Source organism: Amborella trichopoda, chromosome 3 (assembly GCF_054954075.1).
Source record: "Amborella trichopoda isolate Santa Cruz 75 chromosome 3, AtrichopodaSantaCruz75HAP2 v2.0, whole genome shotgun sequence".
Taxonomy (NCBI): domain Eukaryota; kingdom Viridiplantae; phylum Streptophyta; class Magnoliopsida; order Amborellales; family Amborellaceae; genus Amborella; species Amborella trichopoda.
In genome coordinates, this window is record NC_142338.1 from 45,368,247 (window position 1) to 45,386,186 (window position 17,940).

The 17,940-nt window shown below is 42.7% G+C and overlaps 1 protein-coding gene across 14 annotated transcripts in view; it reads left to right on the top strand.

Moving 5' to 3' along the window:
* The window catches only part of LOC18443941 (tRNA-splicing endonuclease subunit), a 29,939-nt gene that overhangs the window by 3,105 nt on the left and 8,894 nt on the right, over nucleotides 1-17,940 (top strand). For 4 of the 14 annotated variants that reach the window (XM_020673317.2, XM_020673315.2, XM_088860864.1 and 1 more), the window contains exon 3: nucleotides 1,332-1,386. The exons of the other annotated variants lie outside the window; for them this stretch is intronic. The gene's annotated coding sequence lies outside the window, so the exon portion shown is untranslated. The remainder of the gene's footprint in view (nucleotides 1-1,331; nucleotides 1,387-17,940) is intronic. 14 annotated transcript variants of the gene reach the window in all.

A 17,940-nucleotide genomic window follows, 5' to 3' on the forward strand; every position in this document is an offset into this window, starting at 1 on the left:
CCTGTTTGTTTGTCACACTGTATTTCTTCAAATGCTCCTCTCTTTTGGAGTTTGTATTTCATGTTTTGGCATCAAATCATGTTCAGTTATGTTAACCAACAAATCTGACATGCGAAATTAAAGGAAGCACATGTGAGTATATACGATTGACCAGTATTGAGGAAATGAAAACAAACTTAAGGTATGTTTGGTAACTGAAAAAGCTGTTTTCTTGGAGAATCTCAAAGAAACTGGAAGCCTGAGAAAAAAGATAGAAGTAGAAAACTTTGGTTGAAAGCTGAGAACCCTTGTTTGGTAACCTATCTGTGAAAGCTGGAGAAAGCTCGGGCTAGAGCTTGGGCAAAGAGAGATTGAGAGGGGGGAGATATTGAGAGATTAGAGAAATAAAAGGCCATTTTGTTTCTCCATTTTCTTGAGAAATCGGCAGCCCATCTTGCGCTGCAGTTTTCCCCAAAAATGGGGAAAAGTGTGGAAACACAGAGAAATGCGGGGCCTCCCCGTTTCCACGCTTTTCCGCATTGCCAAGAAGGGAAAATATGGTAACTGAGAAAATAGGTTATTTTCTCTTGTTGTCTCAGTTACCAAACAAGGCCTTAATGGGCTTAATTTCATAACGAACTTACAAAGAAGGTAGTCACATATTCCATTGGTTCATTCCATATATAAACACCTTGAACAGAAAAATGTGATAAGAGAACATAATGTTCAAGAAAGAAAATATCTAAAATAAAAGAGAACATAGATGATCAAACCCAAGCTAATGGCGGTATGCAATTCCTAGCTGGTGCCAAGAAAAAGGAAATAGGTTTCTATTTATATGGTCATCAAAAAGATTTATTGAGGCATGGTAATTCTCAGCAAAAAAATCCCAAGTTTAGGTCTGGATAGTAAGGAAAGGATTATGCATCATATGCAAAAATCCACTAAAGTCGGTCACTAGATGCATAATGTTGAAGGGGTATCCAAGTCTCAATGGAAAAGGGAAAAATATCAATGCCATTGAGATAATCTTCTAGCAACGTAATTTTTATATCTAAGGTGATAATCTTCCACTGCTATCAAAGAGAGTCCATGTAAATTGAAATTGATGGGGCCCTTCATCAATATACACTCATATAGCATCTTCAACTTAGAACAGTCCATAACAACAGCTTTGAAACAGCAGTAATAGCATTGAACTGGATTCAAGAACTTAATAGTCGAGGTTCTGATTCTTTTATGGGCATGTGTATGTCTCTGTTGTTTTGAAGAGAGGTAGGGACATTTGTATGTCACTTTATGAGTGGATCATATGCTCTTTTTCTATTTGTTTGCTTGCTCCCATTTTGTAGGGGAGGTGACTTCATATCATTGGAGAATCTGTTCTTCTTCACTAAGACCTTTCCAGTATGTCATGTCCTATTCTAGGCTTTATCTTAACATTTCATTGAAAGTATATATCAAGTGCTTATCTTCGTCTAAGTTTGCTTAGTAAACATTCTAACTGCTTTTTATTTGCAAATCCTGTTTATCTATTGAGGCAACAACACTGAACCTTATGAGTTATATATCTATAGTTGCTCAGTCATTTTAGATACTCTTAGAACACAGGCAATTGAAGCATCTATAAGCAAATAATTTCCATTACAGGTCTCTGTTTTGAACGTAGCTTGCTTCTGCGACCTCCCACTCTGTGTCTTTCCAACATTGAAAGTGAGAAAGTTGGATTTTGAAGATATGGATGGTATATTGCATACATATATACCTACATAAATTCATACATACATACATACATACATACATATATATATGTAGCACATGTTTCCACTGGCCACGAATACGTGAGCATTTTACAACGGTGATTTTGGAAAACTTCTGTTCATGGCAGTGCTTGGGTGTTTTGACTTTTTCTTAGAAGTCCCACCAAAGTTTAGTTTGATGGTTTTGGTTGTGGTTGGATCCAAATTGACAATGCTTGATATTTTTCTGGAAAATTCTCTTATCCCTTGCCAAGGCACCACAGCCAAAGTGTGGAATCGGTGGGGATGCCTAGTATTGAAAGAGGCATTATATTGATTGTGGTCCAACCCATGTTTAAACTGAATAAATTTAAAAAGTGGACCAGGGTGGCTAGGCTCTTGCAATGGAGAAAGAGATGTTCTACTCTTTCTTCTTCACAACGTAATACATCTGGTAGGAGAGGAGAGCCAAGGTTTTGCAGGTGGTTGAATCAGTGTTTCAGGAAGGCATCAGAGCCCTGGATGCCTAGGTAGTGCCATGGACACCTTGGTGGGTGCCTCATGTATGAGCCGCCCCATACAGGATGATGGAGGAGTTGGAGGTTTCAAGGGGTTCAGGTTTGATGTCAAACCTCCTGGCTTATGGTTTTCTTTTTAAAAGAAAAAATAGAAAACAACTTTTGTGTATTGTGCATTTCATGGCTCTTGAGTTTGAAATTTGCATAATTAGCAATAGAGAAGACTATACTTGCACAAACTTGAATTTTTGATAATAACAATTGGTCATGCAACATTGAAGATATGGACCATAGGCTAGATAGATTAGGCCCTACAGATTAAGTAGACCTATAAACAATGACATGTCTTGTAAGACCCTATTAGTCCTCTCCCAAGTCCAAAAAACAACAAAACAAATTGCAAATTGAGTTTTATCTTCAAGGTCCAAAATCTCATCGTGAGCATATCGCCAACTCCATCACCACCATTCCTTGCATCTGATGCGAGCCATCGTCATTTGAGTTGTCTCCCTCTTGACATGGTACTCACTCCTCCTTTATTGCCTCAACCTCCTGTATGAAGATGTAGTGGCCAGCATAAGTCCAATGTTGTTCTTGCAACCTCACAAAATTTGCCCCTATTTAAACCTTCTATGAGGTAGACCTGATTCTCTCTAGCATTGACCAATCACTCACCAAAATCATCCATGTCTCTCACACCAGTGTTTCAAAAAGCGGACTGCCCAGCGCCTGGGCAGCCGCCTAGGCAGATATCACTGGGCGCCTGCCTAAACCCACCTAGGCGGCTGCCCAGGGCCGCGACCTACCCAGGAGTAGAAATGCGGTTCCTTGAGGGTTTTTATGAGTCATTTTTTTAATATTAAAAGACCAAAATTGTGGGTTGTAGGTTCAGTTGAAACCTAAAACCCATTAGTGGCTATTTTAGAGAGAGGAAACCCAAAAACCAAAATTTTTCTATTGGGCCGCCCAGGTTTTGGGCGCCCACCTAGGCACTAGGCGGCTTGGACCTCCCGACCACCTAGGTGCCGCCTAGCGCTTTTTGAAACACTGTCTCACACCAATGTGGTCAATATGAATGCCGTCTTGCTAGTGCTCATTCAACCCTTGATTATATTGAAGAGATATTAGTTCGTTAAGTCTCTTGCGCTTGAACCTGTTTCTGTTTTTCATATGGGCCTCTTGGATAATGCATGAATACATGATTCTGAAAAAAAAAAAAAAGCAATTTAGGGGTGGAAGGCACAATGAGAGTTAAGAAATTATCAACTCAATGTGCTAAAAGTTGTGGAAGCAGCCTCATGATCTACAGGTGAGGTTCAATACATGAAGGGCTATCCTCTACAAGTGTGAGGCTCTTTCCCCAAGTGTGCAACACCATAAAGCCACATTACATAGCAATACCATTTCTTAAAAAGCAAATTCATAGATTGTAGTAGTATTATATAATTAAAGTACTCAACTCACAAATGAATGTATAAGCAAAGCGATTACTTAGATGGAGTTTAATCCCCTGCCTTCTTGTCGTATCTATGCCAAGTGACTTCATTAAGAACTTTACATATTCAGCTCCATGTTATGAGATCTTGAAGGTTCACATTGGGATTGAGTGTCATGTTTGCACATATGAAATCCATCCATGATCCAACTCCTTGAATTGATATAATATTCTGTAAAAATTTGGTGGGCTGAGAAAATACTCTTCTGCATGCAAGGACCGATGTAGCTACCTAGCTGCCTATCCCACTTTTCATGTATAATGTCCTAAGTTTATTTTTCTCTTCCTCATTATTTCCTCAACCCATGATTAGTTCCTTTTAACCATACACTAAGCACAATACCTCCACAAAAGGATTGAATGCCTAGAGGGAATAATCCATCCCATTTCAAAATTGAATCTCAAAACCAGTATTGCACCTTCTTCTCCTTTTCATGCTTGGTCCCCTTGCTTTTAATCCATTGTTGAGAGACCCTTGGCTCGTCGTTTTTGTCACTTTGGCCTCACCCAACTTCTTAGTGAACTTCCCCATCATGGCAAGGACTTGTGTGTGGTTATGCATGTTATGCATAATACTAGTTATGGTTTTTGCTTTCTGTTTTGTCCGGTCAACAATTTAACTTACCAATTGCCTCAAGCATAAGGTCCGTCAACGCAGTGTGCCACTCATGGAGTACAAAAAATATTTAGTCTCTTCACCTCAATAGTGTGGTGAATATCAGTTAGTTGCAGCTGTGCTACTTGCCGACTTCACTTATACAACTGCCAATTATTCTGAAAATGAAAATTTCATTATGTGTTTCCTTAGATGCATCATGGGACCTCAAAAATATTGTCCTCATTAGACAGTCCACCATAAAATTCATTATATTTCTCCCCCTCTCATCGGTCCATGGAGGTCATGATGGTGACCTCATGCTTTCCCCCCTGCATCTTTATGGGTCTTTTGATACTTGTAGATCCACCTCCTTCTCTATTAAGGCCCCCTGAGCTTATAAGGTGTATGGGCCTTCAACTTGGGTCCATATTGCCTCGCTCCTTCCATAATAGCTTGAAAGCTTTTAAAGCTATCAACTTTGAAAGAAATGTCTACTTGGTCTGTCCATCGGGTTATGTATGGGCATACCCTGCCCTTATACTCCTTGAAGCAATTCTCTATGGTGTTTGCTTCCTGTGCCTGAGCATGGCCTTGGGATTAAGTGTTACATAAAAATCCATTGGCCTTCTTGTGTCTAGCTAGCACCCCCTGCCTACTAACTTTAATTGAGTGCACCTCGAGCTTCCGTTCTTTAACATAATAAGAATCTACTTCTTCTCCCCAAAGGCATTGACTTACATAACATTCTCCTCATGTTCCTTCTTTTTATCTTCTTCTTCTTTTGTACTGACTCCAAATGGGTGAGCATTTCTCTCCTAAGATCAGTCGGTGCTGCCTTGCATTGGGGCTACATCACCTCTAATACTAGCCATTTTTCTTAATTTGATGTATTCCAGATTTGTAATACTACTATAAAAATCACCTTGAATTTAATTTTAGCTTTTGCATTGGCATAGAGGCGTATTTTGATCCAATGTCATTTTGTTTACTTTAACCATAAATGGTGCCGCCACCAGAGGCTAAAAACTCACAAAACCAAAAGCAAATCTTGAATAAATATAAGAAATTAACAAAGCAATGAATGCCACCTTGAATGCCACCTTCATTGCCCTTATCCCTAAGCTTGAGGGAGTGGATTAACCAAAGGCCTTAGGCTGATCAGCCTTATTAACAGCTCCTTTAAATTGCTGTCCAAGGTTTTGGCCTCAAGACTTAAAGAGGTCCTTAGCAATTTAATCTCCCCCACACAGGGGGCATTCGTTAAAGACCTGAAAATCTTAGATGGGGCCTTCATAGCCCACGAATGCATCCATTCCCGGCATTCCTCAAAGACTTCTGGTCTCGTCATTAAGCTCAATTGGGAGAAAGCTTATGACCACTTCGATTGGTCAATTTTAGATGAAGCTATGCGGCGTATGGAGTTTGGCCATCTTTGAAGAAAATGGATCCGTGCTTGTATCCCATCCCCTATCTTCTCAATCCCCATCAATGGAAGCCCAAAAGACTACTTCCCTTCTTCATGGGGGCTCCGCCAAGGAGATCCCCTATCGCCCTTCTTATTCGCCATTGTGGCTGAAATTTTCAGTTCTTCTATTTCTAGATTGTACCAAGCAGGCCTCATTAAGGGATTCAAATCTCGGCCCCTCGGTCTGCACATCTCTCACCTCCAATACGTGGACGACACCCTCCTTTTCTGTGATCCATCTACCCAACAGGTGGACTTCTTGCTCATCTTATTAAAATGTTTCGAGATGGCTACCGGTTTCAAGGTCAACCTCGCCAAATCCAAGATGACTGGGGTTTGCATGGAACCACACCAAATCCATGCTTTAGCTGATAGATGGGGCTGCTCCATAGAGCCTCTACCTTTTACTTATCTTGGTTTGCCTCTGTATATTGGCAAGCCTCACATCATCGATACATTCGATCGTAGACTAGCGGGGTGGAAGGAGAGATTTCTTTCACTGGCTGCCAGGCTTACCCTTCTCAAAGCGACTCTAGCAAATACTCCGGTGTATCAAATGTCTCTTTTCTACCTCCCCGCCGTAGTAGCAGCCAGGTTAAATAAATTGATGAGAGATTTCTTTGATCATGAGATGGAGGTTATAAATTTCATCTCATCTCCTGGGCAGTCCTTTGCTCCCCGAAATCTCAAGGGGTGGGGGCGGGGGCTGGAGCGGGGGCGGGGGGCGGGGGCGGCGGCGGGGGCTAGGGGGGGGGGGGATTCATGACCTCAGAATCAGAATTCATAATCTTGCCCTCTTGGCCAAATGGTGGTGGCGTTATGCCACCCAATCTTCTCATCTATGGAGGGAAGTGGTTCTATTCAAGTCTTGTCATGGTGTGGACCCTTGGACCTTGCCTTGTCGCTCTACCGGTAATCTCTTTGGAATTTGGAGATCCCCTCTTCATTGTCGGGAATATTTTCTCCAAAACATTCGCTTCCTGCCTAGGGAAGGTAGTAAGGTGCTGTTTTGGATTGATGTATGGCTAGACCACACACACCTCTTAGGGACTAGTTCCTTATTTGTACCTTCTGGATCGTAACCCTAATTCTTCAGTGGCCGATAACTTCAGTCTATCCTCTAACCTGGTCCCCAAAATTCAGAAGACATATTATTGAAGGTGAGTACAATGTTTTCCTTGCCTTGACCGAGATTTTGCACCAATTCTTCCGCCCTATCTCTAACGAAGGCAGGCTGGTTTGGTCCCTTAAGGCCTTGGGACATTATATAGTCTTGTCTTTTTCTTTTTTGAGGAATATGTTGACATGTAATATAAATAAGGTAATCAATTACAAATGCTAATTCTATCAAATAAAAGGCATCCCACAAGTTGGGTGCTCTTACAATCAAACAAAAGAAAAGAAACGGAGAATACAAAAAGAAAGTATAAAGCCATAAAGGACATAGAAACTGCTGAAGACCTAGAAATCACGGCTTTGAGCAAACAGGAATTCACCAGGAGGTGAGAGGGTGATACTTCAGGATTCTGATGGTCGGTGAAGTTAGTAGCGGCCCATGCAAAGTAGGAAGTGTCATCTATATTAGAGCTGATGCGAAGTGCTATATCTCCTTATCAGTCTACTCGTTTCCCCCCCAACCTTCCCGATGATGAGGCGCACCACCTTTGATGCGAAAGAAGTTGTGAAGATGAAGAGTTGGCCTGCCCTGCTAATCGCTTTCTAGTTCTGCTGAGGGCCGTTGCACTGTAAACTTGTTAAAGTTTTTCTGCTTCTGCTAGGGACCCTTGCACTGTAAGCTAATGCTACTTGTGTAACCCCAAGGCTATGGGCTGTAGTGACCACCGTGAAGGTAGAATAGAACTAAAAGGATGATGGAAGGGAGCCGAGTGCTCCCCAAGAAATTCTCCTGATCGAGAGTTAGAGAAGAAGAAAGAAGAGGTAGGATAAGGAGGGGAGGTCTAAGAGAGAGAGATAGAGAGAAATCAGAAAAGGGATGGGATAAAGCTCAAAAGTCTGAGAAAATAGAGAGGGGTAACAAGACGGAAGGAAGTGAGAAACACAAGAGAGAATGTTGATGAGATGACAGACCCGAGATTGAGAGGTGAAAGAAAGGGGGAGGAAAGTGAGATGATTGTACAAAAACATAAGGTAGAGAATGAGGTGAGGAGATTTGGCTACAAACAAAGAAGGGAGAGGGAAGAAAGTGAAAATCAGACTTTGAGAGAGTGAAAAAGAAGGCGGCGAGAAATTTTCTTCTTTTCCATCACCTTAAAAAATAGATAAGAAGTAAAAATTATATATTTATATGCCTATAATATAATTTGTACTATCTTTTTTTTTCCTTTTTTTCCTTTTTTATTTTTCTCCTCTTTTTTTTTTTTCTTCGAACAAAGGTTGTATGGGAGGAAAAACCAGGAAGGTGGAGAAAGAGGATTAGAGGAAAAGAGAAGGAGCATGCCTTAAAATTTCAAGGAGTTGGCAGAGTACCTGCACCCAAGGCTGCACCTTCCTTGGCCAAACTGTCTGCCACTGCATTGGCCTCTCGGTAATGAGTGTGAGTCGAACTTGGGAGAGGTTTTTGCAGATGCTTCGAATTAGCTCAAAAGCCGAGCTAAGTCTCCATGGGGGCTCCTTAAGGTCAGAGTCCTAGAGAATAGTATTCTTAGAGTCAGATTATTATCAACCCACCGAGCCACCTTTTTTAATCCTTCAAGTAAAGTAAGGGCCTTTGCTTCCGTGGAATCTCGAATCCCTATGTACTCCGAGAGGGTCCAAAGGGTTAAGTCTGAGTTTGAGAGGGTCCCACCGATGCCAGAGGGACCAGGGTTTCCTAAGGAAGAGCCATCTGTGTTTAGGAAGCCTGAGGGTGGAGGTGACCAAGCAGGCTGAAGTCTATGCGAGGGGGGTGAAAGTTTAAGTACGCTGGTCCAATTATTCAGAAAGTGGGAAATAGGGAGGTTTGCAAAGATAGATATGTTTTTGGTCCAGAAGGAGATAAGGAAGAAATAATATCAAAGATAGACTTTTGGGGTTTAAGAACACCTCTAAAGGTTCTAGAGTTCCTCTCTATCCATACACTCCAAAGTAGGGCCACTATTGAAATACGTCACAATTGTTTTCCAAGGGGGGAGTAAAGAGACTCAAAAAGGATATCCACAGATGGAGGAGTGACCCAAAGAAGACCAAAAAGGTTAAGGAAGGATGACCAAAGCCCAAAAGCAAAATTGCGGAGAATGAAGAGGTGTGGAATAGTCTCTTCTTCTAAGTGGCAAAGAATACATCTATTGGGGAAGGAGACTACACGCCGTTGCAATCGATCTAGGGTTAGGGTCTTTCCGTGAAGAAGCACCCAAATGAAAGCTTGGACTTTATGGGGTATAGGAAGGGACCAAGACTTGTTGATCAAGGGTTGGAAAGTGGGGTTCTGGAGCAACGAGTTGTAGAAAGAGGACACAGAGAAAATTTCTGAAGGGGATTCTTACCAAATAAGGGCATCTTGACAGTTAAGAACTCTGAATACAGGGTGTAAAAGTTGGAGTAAGGAGGTCAGGAAGGTAGTTTCCTGCTCTGAGAGATTTCTGCAAAAAATGGGTGTCCAAACTAGACTTGACAAATCAAATTCTACATATTCAGCTATAAAAGCTTATTGATTGCAGGCCAAAGAATAAAGAGAGGGAAAATAGATGTTCAGAGGGGTGTGGTCTATCCAGAGGTCAGTCCAAAACTTAATATGGTGACCGTTGCCTAATTTGAATCTAGTACGACTCCTGAAAGCATTCTTAGTGAGTGCAATGCTTTTCCAAACACCTGATGACCTATGTGGTGGAGTTCTAGGCAATCATGGGTACCTATACTATACTTGTCCTTAATGACTTGTTTCCATAAAAGAGGGTGGGGAAAGGAGAATTTCCACCACCACTTCCCTAAAAGCACAAGGTTCAAAGTTCTAAGGTTTTTAATCCCCAATCCCCCAAAATTTTTTGGAACACAGACCTTGTCGCAAGCAATTAAATGAAACTTTTTGGGGCCATCTGTTTCTGGCCATAAGAAATCCCTTATTAGTGATTTCCAGTTTTTGAATGACCGAGCTAGGGATTTGAAAGAGCGAGATATAATAAATTGGAATGCAAGCAAGTGTGTCTCTAATTAGTGTGATTCTACCCCCAAATGACAAGTATCTCCCTTTCCATGAGGCAAACTTCCTATTGAATTTCTCTATCAGGTGATCCTAAAGGTTCTTTTTAGGTTTTCCTAAACATAGAGGAAGGCCTAAGTAGGAGGATGGAAGGGTTTCAACAACGTAGCCTAATCGTTGGGCTAAACTCTCCAATTTTGCATTTTGAACCAGTATGCCTATCATTTTAGTTTTGGTAAGATTGACTTTCATCCCTGTGGCAATCCACTTGGTCAGGATTTGCATCACAGAAGATTAAAGTATCGTCTGTGTAAAGAAGGTGTGAAATGATGGGACCAAGAGAGGAGAATCTAAAACCTCATAAAGCCTGGAGATAGATCTTGAGAACAATTCTCCAATTAGGGTGAAGAGGAAAGGCGAAAGGGGGTCTCCTTGCCTAAGCCCTCTGCTAGCTTGGAAGAAACCTTTTGGGGTACCATTGATAAGAATAGAAAAGGAAGGATTGGATATGCAAGTTAGGATCCATTTCCTCCAGAGCGGCCCAAAACCCATTCTAGCTTGGATTAAGTCCAGGAGGTTCCAGTCATAGTTGTTGGGTATGGGAATGGGAACAGTTCCAGGATCTGCAGATCGAAGCTATACTAAAGATCCTTGTGTTAGGGATTGATGCCCGTATAGCCTCAAAGGTCGGGATCGAGGTCCATGTGTGTTGGGGATCGAGTTCTTTATTACATAGGATCGAGAATTATTATATAAAGGTGTGAGATCCTATACATAAGAAGCGAAGTTCCCAAGGGCATTTTTTTTTGAGTTTCTTAACTCAAGAAGCGCATTATTAAAAGTAATCCAAAATATTATGGAGCGAGGAATAACTTTTATAAGAGCAAACTCCATTGTCTAAGAACACGAGTTCCTCGTGTAGGTAATAAGGATCCGTGGCTTTAAAATGTAGCTTCCGGCGTTGTTAACCAATAACATGTAGGCTTAGTCCTTTTATGAAATAAATAAGGAACTCTAACGCGATCCCATATTGGTGGCATCTAGATGCCATATATAGCGATGCTTATGTTCAGCTATTTTGGAGTCTAGATCCCAATGCACTATGGAGCACGAACCATAAGACTAGGGAACTAGATCTTGTAATGTTCAGGAACACGAAATTAAATTGTAAGGAACTCATTCCCATATAAGATGGAGCGAGATCTCGAAAACATTAAATTGAGTTTCAGACAAGATCCGCTCCGGGATCGAGAGAAACGAGGTTCTGCAAGTGATCGCCAAGCAAGGGAGGAGATCCCGATAACTATGGTTCCAGTCTACCGTATTGTAAGCTTTCTCCCAATCTAGTTTTATTATCAACCCTTTTTGGACCGATAGGGACCAGGAGTGGATGGCCTCATGCGCTGTAAGAGCCCTGTCTCGAATTTGCCTATTAGCCGCAAATGCAGATTGGGTAGTAGAAATGATGAAGTTGAGTACTACCTAAAGACGGGTAGCTATGACCTTTGAAAGGATTTTGTAAGAGGAGTTGAGCAGGCTTATGGGGGGCGAAAATCTCTCATCCTATTAGCTCCTTCCAGTTTGGGCACCAAAGATATGAAGGTATAGTTTAATGCTGCATGAAGACGACCTCTTTGAAAAAATTATTTAAAGAGAGCCAAAAGATCAAGGGAAGTAGCTTTCCAAATATTCTGGAAAATTGCAATTGGGAATCCATCAGGACCCGGTGCCTTATCTCTGTGAAGATCAAATACTGCCTTTTGTATTTCTTCTAAGTAGAAAGGCCTTTGAAGACTAGCTGACACTGCTGGGGTCAAGCTAAGGAAGGTTAAGTTTCCTAGTGTAGGGCGTTGATAGGTAGGTTTAGAGAAGAGATTTTTAAAGTACCTAATAAACAACCTCCTGATATGATTGGGTTGGAAGAAGCAATGAGACCATACCGAGATTTGAGTGGTGGCATTGTCTCTTTTTCTGGAACTAGCAGTCTTATGAAAAAAACCTGTGTTTCTGCTCCCTTCTTTGAGCCACTTAATTCTAGACCGTTGAAACCAATGGGTTTCCTCTTGCTTAAGGGTGTGTGAGAGATTGAGTTTGGCCTGTAAACTAGAATCTCTTTCCTGAGGGGTGAGAGGATGGGATTCTTCAATTGAATCCAAAGCGTCAATAGATGCAGACCAGGGTCTCATAGGTTCCTTAAAGTTACCTTTGCTCCAAGCTTTCTGGGATGACTTGAGGATTTGAAGTTTGCGACCCAGCCCACCCAAGGACAAAAGAGGAAGACCAAATAAAAAACAGTAAAGGAGGGTTCATCCAACCAAAAAAGCTCAAATCTAAAGGGTTTGTTGAGACAAGGAGTAGAATAGATATCTAAGAGAATCGACATGTGATTTGATGTGGAATTTGGGAGGACCTTGGAGCAAGTGCCAGGGAAATTGGATTCCCAGGCTTGGTTAACGAGAAATCGATCTATTTTGGTCAAAATAGGATCAATGGCATGGTTGGACCAAGTAAAGGAAGCCCCAGATAAAGTAATGTGGATGAGAGGAATGCTCTCAATGAACCCATTAAAGGACCTCATCAAAGAGGTCAAGCTGCCCCTAGTGGATTTCTCATGGGGCCATCTAACCGAGTTAAAATCACCCCCTAGAAGCCAAAGGGTATCAGAGGGAGCAGTCAAAGCTGAAAGTTCTTGCAACAGGTTCTCTCTAAGCGTAGGACAGCTTAGTTTCAAAGATTGCTAAGATGGTGGGGGAATTGGACCTAACTAATGATCGAATTGCTGATCGCTTGGCATGGCAGTCAAGACCCCTTATGTTCCAACATAAGATCTTCATCTAGGAGAGTTAGGGTGGCGAGCGGATCTTCTGGCAGATATCTGCTTTTTGGGACTAACTGGAAGGATGGAAGAAAGGGAAATGAGTTGGACCGAACTCCTATGGGCATCATAATTATTACCAGAGTGGAGCTGGGAAAGTTCCCTAGACATTCTAGAAGGTGAGGGAGAAGAGGTTACCTTAGGCTCTCCTGCTTGTGCTCTAAGGTGTTCAGAAATCGATGAGATTTCGCCTTCAAAGTGGAGGCCACTATCTTCGATCGTTACCTCCATAAGACCCTCATGCCTATCGATGCTCTCAATCTCCCTAGAATCCGTGGAGACTGAGGACTGGATATCAGAAAAAAATTCAGGGTCTTGAGAGGAATTGTGTGGGACCTGAGGTATCTCAACACAAGGGGGAATAGACTGTAGGGGAACAAGGGAGAGAGGAGGTTCGATTGAGGGTGTGGAGGATAGATTTGAAGAGGGGAATAGGTAGTTAAGGGAGGGGAATGGGGGGGGGTTAACTTTATTGAAAGAGAAAGGAGACTCCAATGGGTTAGGGAACTGGCAATCATTGTCTGAGAATATCTGGCCAGAGGTTGGAGGGTTGTGGAGGGGGGTAGCGTAGATTAGAAGAAGACAAATTTAGTGGAGTTGATTCTGCGGACATGAGATGGTATTGGTTAGGGGAAGAAAGGGGTTCCCTGAGTAGATGGTGTTCAAGGGGTAAGGTAAGGGGGTTCGGGTTATGGAGGGGCTAAAGTCCATCGGTGGGGTGGAGCTAGGAGAGGCTAGTTTAGCAGAATCCAATTGGATTTGGTACCAGCCAGGTAGGTTGGTTTCTGTTTTTGGCGAGGCATTTGGGGAGATGAGAGGGGCTTGTGAGGTTCCGGAGGGTACTCGGGGGAAGGGTTAAAGGTAAGAAGGTTTTGAGGGGGGGATGAAAAGCAACTGTCAAAGAACTCCGGCAAAGGGGAGAAAGGGAACGGGATAAGAGAAGTGGTTATGGTAGGAGGGATAGAGGAGGAGATTGAGTTTTTGCCATCTTTTATGGCGGACGAGATTTCAAAGGAGGATATCACTGCCGGATGTTCTGGGGCAGAAGAAGAAAGAGGGGGAGGGCGAAGGAAGAGAGGCAGTACGGGGCTTGAGTTTAGGACCTCAGAGGGCGGGGGAGATATGACAGGTGAGAGAGCAAGTAGGGGTGGTGGGATGACATTAGGTGGCTGAGAATTAACTACAGCCACCCCCGAGACTTGTATAGGGGCAACACGTGGCAGCGACGAGGACTAGACCGCCCTAGAGGACAGAGAATGGATGCCAAGTGCTTGGGATATTTCCCCTGGTTCACAACTGGGACACGTGGAGGCTGGTTGATGGTCTTTGTTGAGGAGAACAATTAATGGGGAGGACAGAAGGTGAATCAGGGGGTGGCTTCAATGGATCATGCGACGAGACAGGTGGCTGAGAGGTACCTCCAACATTAATGGAAGGGGCAGAGGGGCACAAATATCAAAATAGTCGGAAGGTTCGCGAGGGCGAGATCTCGAGATAGACGTGGCCATTATGTTGGTTGGAATCTCGAGATGGAGGAGTGGGGGTGGGAGTGAGCCATTGGGGATGCTAGACTCTGGTCCTGGGAGCATGGATAGATAGTGAAATTAGTGGTACCCTGAGTATGGTGCAAAGCACCCTTCCGATGATGAACCAGCGTCCAACCATCGTGGTCAGGGGGGTCGATGATGGCGATTGCTGCTCTGCACAGAGACGACGATAAGATAAAGAGTGACCTAAATAGTGCACAACCAGGGACTCAGGGATCAACTTCTCAGAAGCAGCTTCAATAAGAAGAACAACTTTCCCTAACGAAAGAGAACTAACTAATTTCCCATTGACAGAAATAAACTTTCCACAACTATGTCCTAAAGCTTTGAAGACACTAAGAGTCCAAAGGTGGAGAGGTATTCCTTCAAGAGTGATCCGGTGTTTACTAGTTTTTTGGGCTTTAATATGTAGATTCCACTTTTTTAAAGATAGAAGAGCTCCTCTGAATCTAAGACTCCCTATAGGGGGGGGGAAACAACGGTTTGAAGTGCTCTGGGAAAGCAACTAAATACTTTCCGTTATGAAGCAATGTTGAAAAAATGTGGGGATTCTTAAAAGTTCTCTGGAGCCATAAGTTGATACCTCTAGTATAATTGCATTAGGGTTGAAAAGTCCCTACAAAAGAGTTATCCAAAGCAGAAACATGATCAGAGATTTCAGGAGTTTTATAAAGCCAAATATGAGGTAGACCTTGGTAGAAAGAAACATGGTGGTGAGTTGAGTTTGGTGGTGGGTTGGGGGAATGAGGGTTTTGGGAAGGAGAAGGTGTCTTGGTGGCAGTCACCTGTGCGTAACTTCTGAGGGTGCTGATGGGGGGATGAAAGTTAATGGGAGACGACTCTCTAGGACAAGGTCGAGTTGGCTAGTTTAGAGGTGGTTGAGACTTGGGTTTGGGGTTATAAACTTAAGGGTAGTTTTTCCTAGAGGCTTGGGAAGGCTGACTGTGGTGGGGGTCCCTATGTAGCAAAGGTGGTTGGATGTGGTGAGGATTCTCAGGTGGCTTAATGGGCGGTTGAAAATGGTGAGGGTTCTCAGGATACTTAAGTGGGGGTTGTTGCTTGAGATAGTGGGGGTTGGTGGTGGTAGGAGTTGGGAGGATGGGGGAGTTATTGAAAGTAACAGGGGTAAATAACGGTGGGTGATTTTGCGACTTAGGGTATTTAGGGGGGGGTATCTAGATGAGCTCGGTTTATGAGGTTGGTATTGATGGTTATAACTATGGTGCAAAGGTGGTTGGTGGTGATGAGTTGGAGCACGCCATTCCGAGGGAGTGTGAGGCTGGTTTTCATGGAGCACTCCCTTTCCTCTGGAAGTTTTCCCCAGATTGTAAGGTGGACGGTGAGGTGGTTGATGGTGACGAAAGACCGTTTTGCCTCCAATAGGCTCAGTTGAGCGACGAGAGAATCCTGTAAACTTCCAGTCCGTATTTTTCTCCAGTCCTTTCTGGACAATCTTGTAGACCCCTACCCTCTCTACCCTTGGCCTCCAAAGCTTGGATCCCTTTTGTTCCCTTGAAAATCTAAATTTTCTATTGGATTGCAAGTTACGGTAGAATTTTAACCTTAGACTACATACAAAGGAAAGGGGTTCCACTCCCAAATCGATGCATCATGTGTATGGAGGCTAAGGAATCTAATGAACACTTGCTCATCCATTGCCAAATAGCCTCCATGATGTGGAACCATTTCTCTTTTTGTTCAACTGGTTCTGGGCCACGCCCTGCTCAGTCGCGCAGCTATTCCAAATATCCCTCTTTCTCTCTTAGCCAAAGACTGGGATAGTTCTTTGGAAGGCTTCTATGGCGCCATCTCTCTGGGTCATATGGTTGGAACATAACAATAGAATGTTCAGAGGAGAGAAATCCTCAGTGCCTTCCTAATTGAAAAAAATATATATTCCTTGTTTCTTTCTCGGCAAAGAATCACAATCTGTTCAGGGGTTTCTCCTCTTTTGACCTCTATAGTAACTGGCAATCGCTGCTGAAAACAAGAACTATGAAGATTCAGCGAGCATCTCTTTGGCGCTCACCTGAGTAAGGTGTTTCCAAACTCAATTTTGATGGCTGCTCCCTCGTTAACCTTCGGGCATTGGGGCAATTTTAGAGCTCATGATGCTTCCACCCTCCTTTCAGTTTCTTTGTTTATTGGTTTTGCTGATTCCACTATGGTTGAGGTGCTGGTCCGCTGGAAGGACTTCGCCAATTCAACCCTTCATGGTGCAATCAACTGATAGTTGAAGGAGACTCTTAGAATGTCATAGCTTGGGCCTCTGGTAACGTCTCCTGCCTCTGGAGATTTCAATGCCTTTTCAATGAAATTTCCCATCTGTGCATGGGCCTTCAAGTCTCTTGGAATCATAGTTTTAGGGAGGCAAATTCTGTGGCTCATGGATTGGCCAAGGAGGGTGCTTTATCCAACTCAAACTTGGCAGCCTTACCTTCCTTGTAATTTTGTATATTCCTCAAGCCAAAGTGTTGGCTTAAGGCTTTTATTTCTTCCTTAACTATATAGCCTTTTTGTGCCTGTAAGGGTTTTTGTAAAGAACAACCACTCAAGTGGTTGCTTACTTGTTTTCTACTTATAATTATTACTATACAGTCAACTTCATCAAAAAAATTAAAATTAATACCCAATTTTGAATAAAGTAAGTAATCAAAATCGAAACTTAAAAAGATTCGCAAAAACAAAACCCGAAGTTTTTATTTTTTTTGAAGTTGATAGTATATTGATAGAAAAGGAGTACAATAGTAAGCAACCACTTGAGTGGTTGATCTTTACAATTAAGGGCTCAAAAATGCTATACAGCAAAAGAAAAAGAAAACCTCAAGCCGTGATAATGCGGCTTGTGGAATGTACAAAATTAATAGAAGTGTGGGACAACAAAATTTGAGTTGGATGAAGCTCCCTTTTTGGCCAAACTGATAGCTATAGTGTTAGCCTACCTAAAAATGTGATGTTAGGCGACCTGATAGCGCGCACGAAGGTGAGAAAGTTTATCGAAAATGCGTTGAAGCCTCCAAGTAATGACATTCTGCGAGTCTCCTTCGACAATCAACAGATTACACCAAGAGGGGTTGTAGTGACAAAGGCCTTCCAGCAAGACCAAAGCCTCAACATAGAGGAATAAGCTACCAATAGGACGAGATACTGAAAAAAGATTTGAGCCATCGTGAGATTTGAAATTGCTCCTATGCCACAAGGGCCCAGGTTGCCGAGGGAGCAACCATCAAATTGAGTTTGGAAACACCAAGTTCAGGTGGTTGCCAAAGAGATGCCCGAGGTATCTTTGAAATTCTAGTGTTAAGTAGCGAGTGCCAATTACGAAAGTGGTCAAGATAGGAGTAACCCCTAAAAATTGTGATTTTTTGCCCAAAAGATACAAGGGATTTGATTTTGTCAATACGGGAAGGCACAATGGTTTCCTCTCCTCGGAAGATTATATTGTTACGCTCCAACAAGAGGATTTAGAGTGATGCAGCCATGGAAACCTTCTGAAGGATTTTTCTTGCTTTTGGCCACAGTCGGAAGATGGATATTTGGAATAGCTGCGCAACTGAGTGGGGTGTGGCCTAGGACCATTTGAACAATA